Source organism: Ranitomeya imitator, chromosome 3 (genome assembly GCF_032444005.1).
Source record: "Ranitomeya imitator isolate aRanImi1 chromosome 3, aRanImi1.pri, whole genome shotgun sequence".
Lineage (NCBI taxonomy): Eukaryota > Metazoa > Chordata > Amphibia > Anura > Dendrobatidae > Ranitomeya > Ranitomeya imitator.
In genome coordinates, this window is record NC_091284.1 from 479244016 (window position 1) to 479257143 (window position 13128).

A 13128-nucleotide genomic window follows, 5' to 3' on the forward strand; every position below is an offset into this window, starting at 1 on the left:
ACATCCCCCTTTGCGACCGGTACTGAGTATCCCATTGCCCTGTGGGTGCGTCACAGTTCATTATGAAAGTATTCGGCCCTCTGGAACTTTTCAACCTTTTCCCACATATCATGCTTCAAACATAAAGATACCAAATGTAAATTTTTGGTGAAGAATCAACAACAAGTGGAACAGAATTGTGAAGTTAACCAATACATTTCGTTCATTTAAAATTTTTGTGGAAATTCAATAACTGAAAAGTGGGGCGTGCAATATTATAAACCAAAAATTTACATTTGGTATCTTTGCTTGAAGCATGATATGTGGGAAAAGGTAGGAAAGTTCCAGGGGGCAGAATACTTTCGCAAGGCACTGTATATCTCAAAGTCTTGCCAAGGGACATATCAGACCTTCATCTTCTCCTGTTGCTGCAGGTTTCTTTTTTGTCAAGAAAAAAGATGGAGGTCTGCGTCCCTGTCTAGATTTTCGGAAGTTAAAACGTATTACTATTCAAGGCCATTATCCCCTTCCAGATTTGTTTAATCAGATTGATGGAGCAAAATGGTTCTCCAAGTTGGATCTTAGGGGGGTGTATAATTTGTTTCGAATCAGGGAAGAGTGGAAAAGGCAGTTAACACCCTCTGAAGGACATTTCAAAAACCTTGTAATGTCATTTTAACTGACTAATGCCCTGTTGTTTTTAAACATTTTATCAATGATATCTGGTGGGCAAATTTGTGTTGGTATACTTCAGTGACATTTTATTTTACTCATTTGATTTTAGGACACATCAGGGGCACGTCACATATGTACTACAGATATTGCGAGATCATAAACTGTATACTAAGCATGAGAAATGTGTGTTCGCTGTTCAGGAGGTACAATTCGTGGGTTACCTGGTGTCGGCTGCGGGTTTCTGGATGGATCCTGAGAAGGTCCACACAGTATTGGAATGGGACCTTCCAGTAAATCTTAAAGCACGACAATTCTTTCTGGGGTTTGCTAATTATTATTGGAAATTTATCCAGAATTTCTCGTCTTTTGTCAATCCACCTACGGCCATGACAAAAAGACTACAGGTTTCTCTGTCTGGTCTGACCCTGCCTGTCAGGCATTTAAAGGTACCTTCACACTGAACGATATCACTAGCGATCTGTGACGTTGCAGCGTCCTGGCTAGCGATATCGTTCAGTTTGACAGGCAGCAGCGATCAGGATCCTGCTGTGCCATCGTTGGTCGGAGCTAGAAGGCCAGAACTTTATTTCGTCGCTGGACTCCCCGCAGACATCGCTGAATCGGCGTGTGTGACGCCGATTCAGCGATGTCTTCACTGGTAACCAGGGCAAACATCGGGTTACTAAGTGCAGGGCCGCGCTTAGTAACCCAATGTTTACCCTGGTTACCAGTGTAAATGTTAAAAAAAACAATCACTACATACTTACATTCCGGCGTCTGTCCTCTCCGGCGCTCTGCTTCTCTGCAATGTGTAAGCGCAGTGGCCGGAAAGCACAGTGGTGATGTCACCGCTGTGCTCTGCTTTACGGCCGGCGCTCAGTGCAGAGAAGCAGAGCGCCGGAGAGGACAGACGCCGGAATGTAAGTATGTAGTGTTTTTTTTTTTTTACATTTACGCTGGTAACCAGGGTAAACATCGGGCTACTAAGCGCGGCCCTGCGCTTAGTAACCCGATGTTTACCCTGGTTATCAGGGGACCAGCATCGTTGGTTCGCTGGAGAGCTGTCTGTGTGACAGCTCTCCAGCGACCACACAGCGACGCTGCAGTGATCGGGATCATTGTCTGGATCGCTGCAGCGTCGCTTAATGTGAAGGTACCTTTACTCTCTAAAAAAATGTTTTTCCTCAACTATAGTACTCATTCAGCCTGATGTTTCACAGCATTTTATTGTGGTTGGGATGTGTCTGAGGAGGGGGTTGGGGGCGTCTTATCACAGGGATCATCTCCTGGGAAATGGCAACCATGCACATTCTTCTCTAAGAAACTATGAAATTATGACATAGGTAATAGAGAACTTTTGGTCATTAAGTTTGGTCTCTGAGGAGGGGCATCGTTTTCTGGAGGGAGCAACTCACCCTGTCATGGTAATTATTGAACAATATAAAATTTTGTTATATTTAGAATCCGCAAAACATTTCACTCCAAAACAAGCTAGGTGGTCTTAAAGGGAACTGTCACCTGAATTTGGCGGGACCAGTTTTTGGTCATATGGGTGGAGTTTTCGGGTGTTTGATTCACCCTTTCCTTACCCGCTGGCTGCATGCTGGCCGCAATATTGGATTGAAGTTCATTCTATGTCCTTGACTTGCACAGGCGTGTACTACGGAGGACATAGAATGAACTTCAATCCAATATTGCGGCCAGCATGCAGCCAGTGGGTAAGGAAAGGGTGAATCAAACACCCGAAAACTCCGCCCATATGACCAAAAACTGGTCCCGTCAAATTCGAGTCACAGGTTCCCTTTAATTTTTTACCAGGTTTAAATTCTATGTCACTTATCATCTTTGGGTTAAAAATGTCATGGCTTATGCTTTGTCCCAGAGATTCCCTGGGGGAGGCAGCATGGAGGACTCTGTTTCTATTCTGCAAGTGGGAGTGGTTATTTCTGCCACTTGTTCAGATCTTGAGGGTGAAGTATTGAAGGCTCCGGTGAATGCTCCAGCTTCCTGTCCTTCAGACCGGCGTCACACTAGAGAGTTTTACGGACGTATGAGAGGAGCAAAAAGTACGCATTGCACACTGACCAATGATTCTCTATAGGGCAGCTCCTATCTAAAGTATATTTCGCAGCTGTATTTTACGTGCGTAGAAAATCGCAGCAGGCTGCACTTGTCAGCGTATTGCGCAAAAAATCCGCCAATGAAAGTCTATGGGGGCAAGAAAAATACGGATTACACACGGACCATCAGTGTGACTTATGAGAAATACACAGCGGTGTTCTATAGAAAAGCTAGTAATTCAGCGCGGTGTACAGTAAAATCACACTGACAGGTTAGAATAGAATAGATCAAAGTAATGTCTACACATAGACACATAGCCTATTGACATAGACTGTCAATAACTGTACTAAATTTCATTCCCTTTCCGCCACACTTATTCTCATCATGCTGACATACGCTCTAACAGTTTTGGCTCCCTTACTCCTCACTCTCCTTCGCTATCCTCAAACCCCAGTACCCCCTAACCAAGTAATAATCTCTCCTTCCCTCCTGCCTCCCCACCTGACCTCCTCTGCTGACCTGCTCCGCAACCTCAGATCTCTCTTAATAAAACACAAAACAAGCCGCCACTCTCCTTCTCCCACCTGCTCTGTCTCTCTCTGCTTCTCCTCTCTGCTGGTGACATATCTCCCAACCCTGGGCCCCCACAGCTCATACCTCCTATTACTACCCCCTCCTATCACTCCCAACCCAATATAAACACCCAAAATCTTGCCCACCTCAAATCCGTGCCCATGACGCCCACCCCCCTGCACCCTCTCTGGATCACTATGGAATGCCTGCTCCATCTGCAATAAACTCCACGTGATTCACAACCTCTTTACCTCTCGTAATCTTTTCTTTCTGGGCATCACTGAAACATGGGTGACACCCTCTGACACAGCCTCTTCTGCTGCACTATGTTATGGTGGCCTCCACTTCACCCACACTCCTCGCCCTGGCAACAAACATGGTGGAGAAGTGGGCCTTCTCCTTTCTTCCAACTGTACCTTTAACCCAATCCCACCTCTACCCTCCCTATTCCCCCCCTCTTTTGAAGTTCACTCTGTCCGCATCTACTCCCCCTACAACCTCCAAATGGCCATCATATACCGACCTCTGGGCCCAACCACTGCCTTTATTGACCAATTCTCCACCTGGCTCCTTCACTTTCTGTCTGTTGACATTCCCACCATCATCATGGGTGACTTCAACATCCCCATTGACACCCACCAGTCAGCAGCCTCCAAACTCCTGTCCCTTACTTCATCCTTTGGACTTACTCAGTGGTCCTCCTCAGCCACCTACACAGACGGACACACATTAGACCTGGTCTTCACCCGTTTATGCTCCCTATCTAACTTCACAACCTCCCCTCTCCCTCTATCTGACCACCATCTACTCACTTTCTCATCCCTGTCCTCCTCACCTGTCACCCATGTCCAGCACCATGTTCACCCACGCAGGAACCTCGCACGCCTAGACACTCACACACTCTCTGACTCTATCCTACCACTGTCCTCTATATCCTCACTCCACGACACAGACACTGCCACTGCTTTCTACAATGCCACTCTTGCATCAGCTATTGACACGGTCACCCCTGTCATGCATAGCAGAGTGCGACGAACCAATAGACAACCCTGGCACAATAACAAAACTAAAAAGCTTCGGCAAGTATCGAGATTTAGGGGTCATAGGGCGGGCCACTGTACCTCCGCGACTTACAATGGGTAAGCATGAATGCCAGTGACATAGACGATCTTTAAAACTGGGTGGTGCTATTTACACATGTGTATTTGTGATGCAAGTTTGATTCTCCTTTATATGAATGTGAAAGCACCTGCAGCAATGGAGCTGCTTTATATACATGGATATATGCTATGCCAAGTCTGATTAATGGAACAGTGTGCCTCCCTTTGAGTGCTCAGTTGTTGTTCCTTCATGTACTCTTGTGTTATATGTCATTAGAATATATGTTTAATAAAATTTATATACTTTTTATCTGGTGATATTTTGGTGTAAAAATAGTTGTTTGGAGTATTTCACCTGGCGATATGCCTCGGACGCGCCCTGCTTCTTTCCGGCAGCCTTCCTTCCTAAGAATCAGCGCTTCCAGGACCTTCGCTGACGTCGCGGTGACGTCACGGCTTCTGATTGGTCGCGCGGCGGTCACATGGGCAGTCGCGCGACCAATCACAAGCCGCGACGTCACCGCGACGTCACCGCAAGGTCCTGAAAGCGCTGATTCGAAGGAAGGAAGGCTCCCGGTTAGTACCAGGGCGCGTCAGAGGGTAAGTATAGCAATATTTTTTATTTTTATTCTTTATTTTACACTTAAATCTGAATTCCGATACCAATTCCCGATATCTTAAACATATCGGGAATCAGTATCGGAATTCCGATTCCAGATTCAGAAGATCGCCGACTTCATGGCCGACCCCACACAGGGGTCGGGTCGGGTTTCATGAAACCCGACTTTGCCAAAAGTCGGCGACTTCTGAAAGTGGCCAACCCGTTTCGCTCAACCCTAGTCTTGACATTAATATACCTTTGGCCCTAACGAATATGAAGTGCTGGATTTTTTTTTTGTGTATAAGTATCGAGATTTGCAGAACGGCGTTGGAAGAAAATGTATTCACAAGGTGATTTCACTGCATTCAAACAAGCAACACTGGCATTCAAATCAGCTCTCACCTCTGCTAAACAGACCTACTTCACAACCCTCATATCTTCCTTATCCCACAACCCCAAACAGTTGTTCAACACTTTTAACTCCCTCCTCCGCCCACGACTGCCCCCTCCGAGTTCTCTAATCGTTGCTGAGGACTTTGCCACGCACTTCAAAAATAAGATAGACCAAACAAGGCAAGTCTTTGTTGTACAACTCCCACAACCCCTTTGTATGAGAGACCAATGCCCAAACCCCATAACTTCACTCTCCAAAATCTCTGAAGGGGAGCTTGCTTATCTTCTCTCCAAATCACACCTCACCACTTGTGCACTTGACCCCATCCCTTCCCACCTCCTCCCCAACCTCACCACCACACTAATCCCATCCCTAACCCATCTCTTCAACCTTTCACTAACTTCTGGTACCTTCCCCTCTGCCTTCAAACATGCCACAATCACACCTATCCTCAAAAAGCCATCCCTTGACCCAAGTGGTATGTCCAGCTATTGAACCATATCTTTGCTCCCATTTGCTTCCAAACTCCTTGAGCAGCACATCCATGCTGAACTTTCCTCTCACTTTGCATCTAACTCTCTCTTCGACAACCTACAATCTGGCTTCCATCCCCACCATTCCACTGAGACTGCCCTGACCAAAATTACTAACGACTTGCTTACAGTCAAAGCTAACATACCATTCTCTATACTCCTCCTCCTAGACCTGTCCTCTGCCTTTGACACAGTTGACCACTGCCTCCTGCTACAGATCCTCTCTTTCTTTGGGGTCAAAGACCTTGCCCTATCTTGGATCTCCTCATACCTTTCCAACTGCACATTTAGCGTTTCCTACTCCCATACTACCTCTTCATCTCGCCCCCTCTCTGTTGGAGTCCCCCAAGGCTCTGTCCTAGGACCCTTACTCTTCTCAATCTATACACTCGGCCTGGGACAACTCAAAAGGTCCTGTGGCTTCCAGTACCATCTATATGCCGATGACACTCAGATCTACCTCTCTGGCCCAGATGTCACCTCTCTGCTCTCCAGAATTCCAGAGTGTCTATCAGCCATATCCTCCTTCTTCTCCTCTCGCTTCCTCAAGCTCAATGTGGACAAATCTGAACTCATTATCTTCCCTCCATCACGCATATCTTCCCTACCTGATCGATCTATCAAAATAAATGAAATCACACTTTCCCCTGTCCCCAAAATCCGCTGCCTCGGAGTAACCCTTGACTCTGCCCTGCCATTCAAACCGCACATCCAAGCTCTCGCCACCTCCTGTTGCCTCCAGCTCAAAAATATTTCCAGAATCCATCCTTTCCTCAACCCACACTCTACCAGAATGCTAGTGCATGCCCTAATCATCTCTCGCCTTGACTACTGCAACATACTCCTCTGTGGCCTACCTTTTAACACTCTCGCACCCCTCCAGTCCATTCTTAACTCTGCTGCCCGACTAATTAATCTCTCTTCTCGCTACAGTCCGGCTTCTCCTCTTTGCAAATCCCTTCACTGGCTCCCAATTTCCCAGCGTATCCAGTTTAAATTACTAACACTGACCTACAAAGCCATTCATAATCTTTCAACTCCATATATTTACACACTAATTTCTCAATATCTTTCCTCATGTAATCTCCGGTCCTCCCAAGACCTCCTATTCTTTTCCGCGATTTAACCCTTTATTTTAACAGCTAGAGCCCCCAAATTCTGCACACACACTCTACTAACATTATTAGTGAGGAATATGCAAAAAAAGGGATATGAAATGGTTTACTGTATGTAAACTATGTCTCATATCCTGTTGGGTTTGGGAAGGAGATGGCAAAAGCCGGCAATTGAATTACCGTCTTTTCTGCCATCTAGCGTTGTATGAAAAAATAAATAAATATATATATATATATATGTATATATTAGTACAGACCAATAGTTTCTCACACCTTTTCATGACTATGAAAATTGCACATTCACACTGAATGCATCAAAACTACGAATTAACACATGTGGAATTATATACTTAACAAAAAAGTGTGAAACAACTGAAATGATATCTTACATTCTAGGTTCTACAAACTAGCCACCTTTTGCTTTGATGACTGCTTTGCACACTCTTGGCATTCACTTGATGAGCTTTAAGAGGCAGTCACCGGGAATGGATTTCAACTCACGGGTGTGCCCTGTCAGGTTTAATAAGTGTGATTTATTGCCTTATAAATGGGGTTGGTACCATCAGCTTTGATGTGCAGAAGTCTGGTGGATACACAGCTAATAGTCCTACTGAATAGACTGTTAGCTGCTTTTTTCTTGCCATAATACAAATACTAAGTAAAGAAAAACGAGTGGCCGTTACTTTAAGAAATGAAGGTCAGTCAGTCTGAAAAAAAAAGTGTCCCCAAGTGCAGTGGCAAAAACCATCAAGCGCTACAAAGAAACTGGCTTACATGAGGACTGCCCCAGAAAAGGAAGACCAAGAGTCACCTCTGCTTCTGAGGATAAGTTTATCTGAGTCACCAGCCTCAGAAATCGCAGGTTGACAGCAGCTCAGATTAGAGACCAGGTCAATGCCACACAGAGTTCTAGCAGCAGACACATCTCTACAACAACTGTTAAGAGACTTTGTGCAGAAGGCCTTCATGGTAAAATAGCTGCTAGGAAGCCACTGCTTAGGACAGGCAACAAGCAGAAGAGACTTGTTTGGGCTAAAGAACACAAGGAATGAACATTAGACCAGTGGAAATCTGTGCTTTGGTCTGATGAGTCCAAATTTGAGATCTTTGGTTCCAACCACCATGTCTTTGTGCGATGCAGAAAAGGTGAACGAATGGACTCTACATGCCTGGTTCCCACCGTGAAGCATGGAGGAGGAGTTGTGATGGTGTGGGGGTACTTTGCTGGTGACACCGTTGGGGACTTATTCAAAATTGAAGGCATATTGAACCTGCATGGCTACCACAGCATCTTGCAGCGGCATGCTATTCCATCCGGTTTGCGTTTAGTTGGACCATCATTTACCGTATATACTCGAGTATAAGCCGATCTGAGTATAAGCCGACCTTCCTAATTTTGCCACAAAAAACTGGGAAAACTTATTGACTCGAGTATAAGCCTAGGGTGGAAAATGCAGCAGCTACCGGTGAATTTCAAAAATAAAAATAGATGCTCCATACCGTTCATTATGGCCCCATAGATGCTCCATAGAAAGCTGTGCCATATATAATGCTCTGCACCGTTCATTATGGCCCCATAGATGCTCCATATAAAGCTGCACCATATAGAATGCTCTGCACTGTTCAGTATGGCCCCATAGATGCTCCACATAAAGCTGCCCCATATATAATGCTCTGCACCGTTCAGTATGGCCCCATAGATGCTCCACATACAGCTGTGCCATATAGAAAGCTCTGCACCGTTCAGTATGGCCCCATAGGTGCTCCACATAAAGCTGTGCTATATAGAATGCTCTGCACCGTTCATTATGGCCCCATAGATGCTCCATATAAAGCTGTGCCATATGTAATGCTCTGCACCGTTCATTATGGCCCCATAGATGCTCCACATAAAGCTGTGCCATATAGAATAATCTGCACCGTTCAGTATGGCCCCATAGATGCTCCACATAAAGCTGTGCCATATAGAATGCTCTGCACCGTTCAGTATGGCCCCATAGATGCTCCACATAAAGCTGTGCCATATGGAATGCTCTGCACCATTCAGTATGGCCCCATAGATGCTCCACATAAAGCTGCCCCATATATAATGCTCTGCACCGTTCATTATAGCGCCATAGATGCTCCACATGAAGCTGTGCCATATAGAATGCTCTGCACCGTTCAGTATGGCCCCATAGATGCTCCACATAAAGCTGTGCCATATAGAATGCTCTGCACCATTCAGTAGGGCCCCATTGATGCCCCACATAAAGCTGTGCCATATAGAATGCTCTGCACCATTCATTATGGCCCCATAGATGCTCCACATAAAGCTGTGCCATATATAATGCTCTGCACCGTTCATTATGGCCCCATAGATGCTCCACATAAAGCTGTGCCATATAGAATGCTCTGCACCGTTCAGTATGGCCCCATAGATGCTCCATATAAAGCTGTGCCATATAGAATGCTCTGCACCATTCAGTATGGGGCCCCATAGATGCTCCACATAAAGCTGCCCCATATATAATGCTCTGCACCGTTCATTATGGCCCCATTGTTGCTCCACATAAAGCTGCCCCATATATAATGCTCTGCACCGTTCATTATGGCCCCATAGATGCTCCACATAAAGCTGTGCCATAGATAATGCTCTGTACCGTTCATTATGGCCCCATAGATGCTCCACATAAAGCTGTGCCATATAGAATGCTCTGCACCATTCAGTATGGCCCCATAGATGCTCCACATAAAGCTGTGCCATATATAATGCTCTGCACCGTTCATTATGGCCCCATAGATGCTCCATATAAATCTGTGCAATATAGAATGCTGCTGCTGCTGCAATAAAAAAAAAAATGACATACTCACCTCTCTTGCTTGCAGCTCCTCAGCGTCCCGTCTCGGCGTTTCTCCGCACTGACTGTTTAGGCAGAGGGCGGCGCGCACACTAGTACGTCATCGCGCCCTCTGACCTGAACAGTCAGAGCAAGAGGATGCGGAAGATGGAGCGGCGCCCGGCGGGTGGAACGCAGACAGGTAAATATGACATACGTACCTGCTCCCGGCGTCCCTGGCTCCTTATCCCGGACAGCTGGTCTCCGGGTGCCGCAGCCTCTGTCAGTGGTCACCGTTACCGCTCATTAGAGGAATGAATATGCAGCTCCACCCCTATGGGAGTGGAGTCCATATTCATAACTTTAATGAGCGGTCCCACGTGACCGCTGAACAAGGGAAGAGCTGCGGCACCCGAAGACCGTGGGATGGGCAGGGGGAGCGCCGGGACTAGGTGAGTATGAGACAGACCTCTCTCCCCCTCACCCGCCGACCCCACCGCTGATCATGACTCGAGTATAAGCCGAGAGGGGCACTTTCAGCCCAAAAATTTGGGCTGAAAATCTCGGCTTATACTCGAGTATATATGATACTTTTCAACAGGACAATGACCCCAAACACACCTCCAGGCTGTGTAAGGGCTAGTTGACCAAGAAGGAAAGTGATGGGGTGCTACGCCAGATGACCTGGCCTCCACAGTCACCAGACCTGAACCCAATTGAGATGGTTTGGGGTGAGCTGGACCGCAGAGTGAAGGCAAAAGGGCCAACAAGTGCTAAGCATCTCTGGGAACTCCTTCAATATTGTTGGAAGACCATTTCCGGTGACTACCTCTTGAAGCTCATCAAGAGAATGCCAAGAGTGTGCAAAGCAGCCATCAAAGCAAATATAAGACATATTTTCAGTTGTTTCACACTTTTTTGTTAAGTATATAATTCCACATGTGTTAATTCATAGTTTTGATGCTTTCAGTGTGAATGTACAATTTTCATAGTCCTGAAAATACAGAAAAATCTTTAAATGAGAAGGTGTGTCCAAACTTTTGGTCTGTACTGTATGTGTGTGTGTATATATATATATATATATATATATATATATATATATAAATATATATATGTATATATAAAATGTATGTATATGTATCACTGATATATATATATATATATATATATATATATATATATATATATATATATATATATGTACCGTGTATATATATATATATATATATATATATATATATATATTTATATATATGTATATATATAAATATATATCACTGTATATATGCTTTTAGGAATATTTGAGTCCATGGATCCATTATATGTCCATTTTGCAAGGCTGCGAGAAAAAAATGCAGTACGGATGTCATACAGATTACATACGGAGGATGACATGCGTAAAATACGCAGGCACACCCTGCCTATGGATGACATACGGATCACTGTTTTGGGATCATTTCTGCATATTACGCCTCTAAAAAAACGGATTGTATTTCCCTACGCTGAGTGTGACGCCGGCCTCAGAGAAATTATTTGTGCCATTTATATTTAGCTTAAAAATTTTAGAAGAACATCATCATTTGGTTCTTGTAGGTCACCCAGGGAGCAAGTCTACTGTGGATCTGGTTTCTAGTCCTATCTGGTGGCCTAGGCTGGGTCGGGATGTTGATTTTCAGTCTACTTGTAATACGCGTTCTAAGACCCTCATATTCGTCCGTTCAGGTCTCTCCTACTTTCAGTTATACCTAATGGACCATGGACTCTGCTATCAATGGAACTTATTACTGATCTTCCACCATGAGCAGGTAAAACGATGAGTTAGTGGTGGTGAATAGGTTTAGCAAAGTGACACATTTTGTTCCTTTAGCGACTCTGTTGAATGATAAAACATTGGCTCAGTAGTTTATCAGTGAGATCATGAAGCTTTACAGTGCTCTCTCCAATGTGGTCTCATATCAGGGGACGCAGTTTGTGTCTAAATTTTGGAAGGCTTTTTGCTATCATTTGGGAGTGCATCTATATTTTTTTTTCCCTTGGTGTTTCATCCTCAATCGAAAGAACGTATGAACCAAAGCCTTGAGGCATACCTTAGGTGTTTAGTTTTGTTTATTTTTTTTACGGTGCTCACTGTAGGGGATAACTAGTGGGACAGTTTTATAGAGCGGGTCGCTATGGACACGGCGACACCAATTAATTAATTTACATAAATGTATTTATTGGAAAAATATAATTTTTTTTTCTTAGGGATATTTAAAAATATATTTTTACACTGTGTAATATATATATATATTTTAAACTTTACATTGTCCCAGGATGGGACATCACTATGTTAAGGCCCCTTCACATTAAGCGACGCTGCAGCGATACCGACAACGATCCGGATCGCTGCAGCGTCGCTGTTTGGTCGCTGGAGAGCTGTCACACAGACAGCTCTCCAGCGACCAACGATGCCGGTAACCAGGGTAAACATCGGGTAACTAAGCGCAGGGCCGCGCTTAGTAACCCGATGTTTACCCTGGTTACCATCGTTAAAGTAAAAAAAAAAAACACTACATACTTACCTACAGCCGTCTGTCCTCCAGCGCTGTGCTCTGCACTCCTCTGCACTGGCTGTGAGCACAGTGGCCGGAAAGCAGAGAGGTGACGTCACCGCTCTGCTTTCCGGCTGACCGACGCTCACAGCCAGTACAGGAGGAGTGCAGAGCACAGCGCTGGAGGACAGACGGCTGTAGGTAAGTATGAAGTGTTTGTTTTTTTTTACTTTTAGGATGGTAACCAGGGTAAACATCGGGTTACTAAGCGCGGCCCTGCGCTTAGTTACCCGATGTTTACCCTGGTTACCAGTGAAGACACCGATCCAGCGATGTCAGCAGGAGTCCAGCGACGAAATAAAGTTCTGGACTTTATTCAGCGACCAACGATCTCCCAGCAGGGGCCTGATCGTTGGTCGCTGTCACACATAAAGATTTCATTAACGATATCGTTGCTACGTCACAAAAAGCAACGATATCGTTAACAATGTCGTTATGTGTGAAGGTACCTTTACCTCAGATCGCTGATCTGACACTCTGCATTGCAGAGCATCAGATCAAGAGCAAGGAAGGAGTCATGCCACAAGCCACCTTCCCTCCATAAGCACAACGGGATCGCATCGCATTGTCAGGATGGAAGCGTGAAGGGAGCCCCCTCCCTGCACGATGCCTCTCTATGTCGCTGTCACTATTGACAGCGGCATCAGATGGGTTAAATGCCCACCATGGGTGCTAGCACCGATCGTG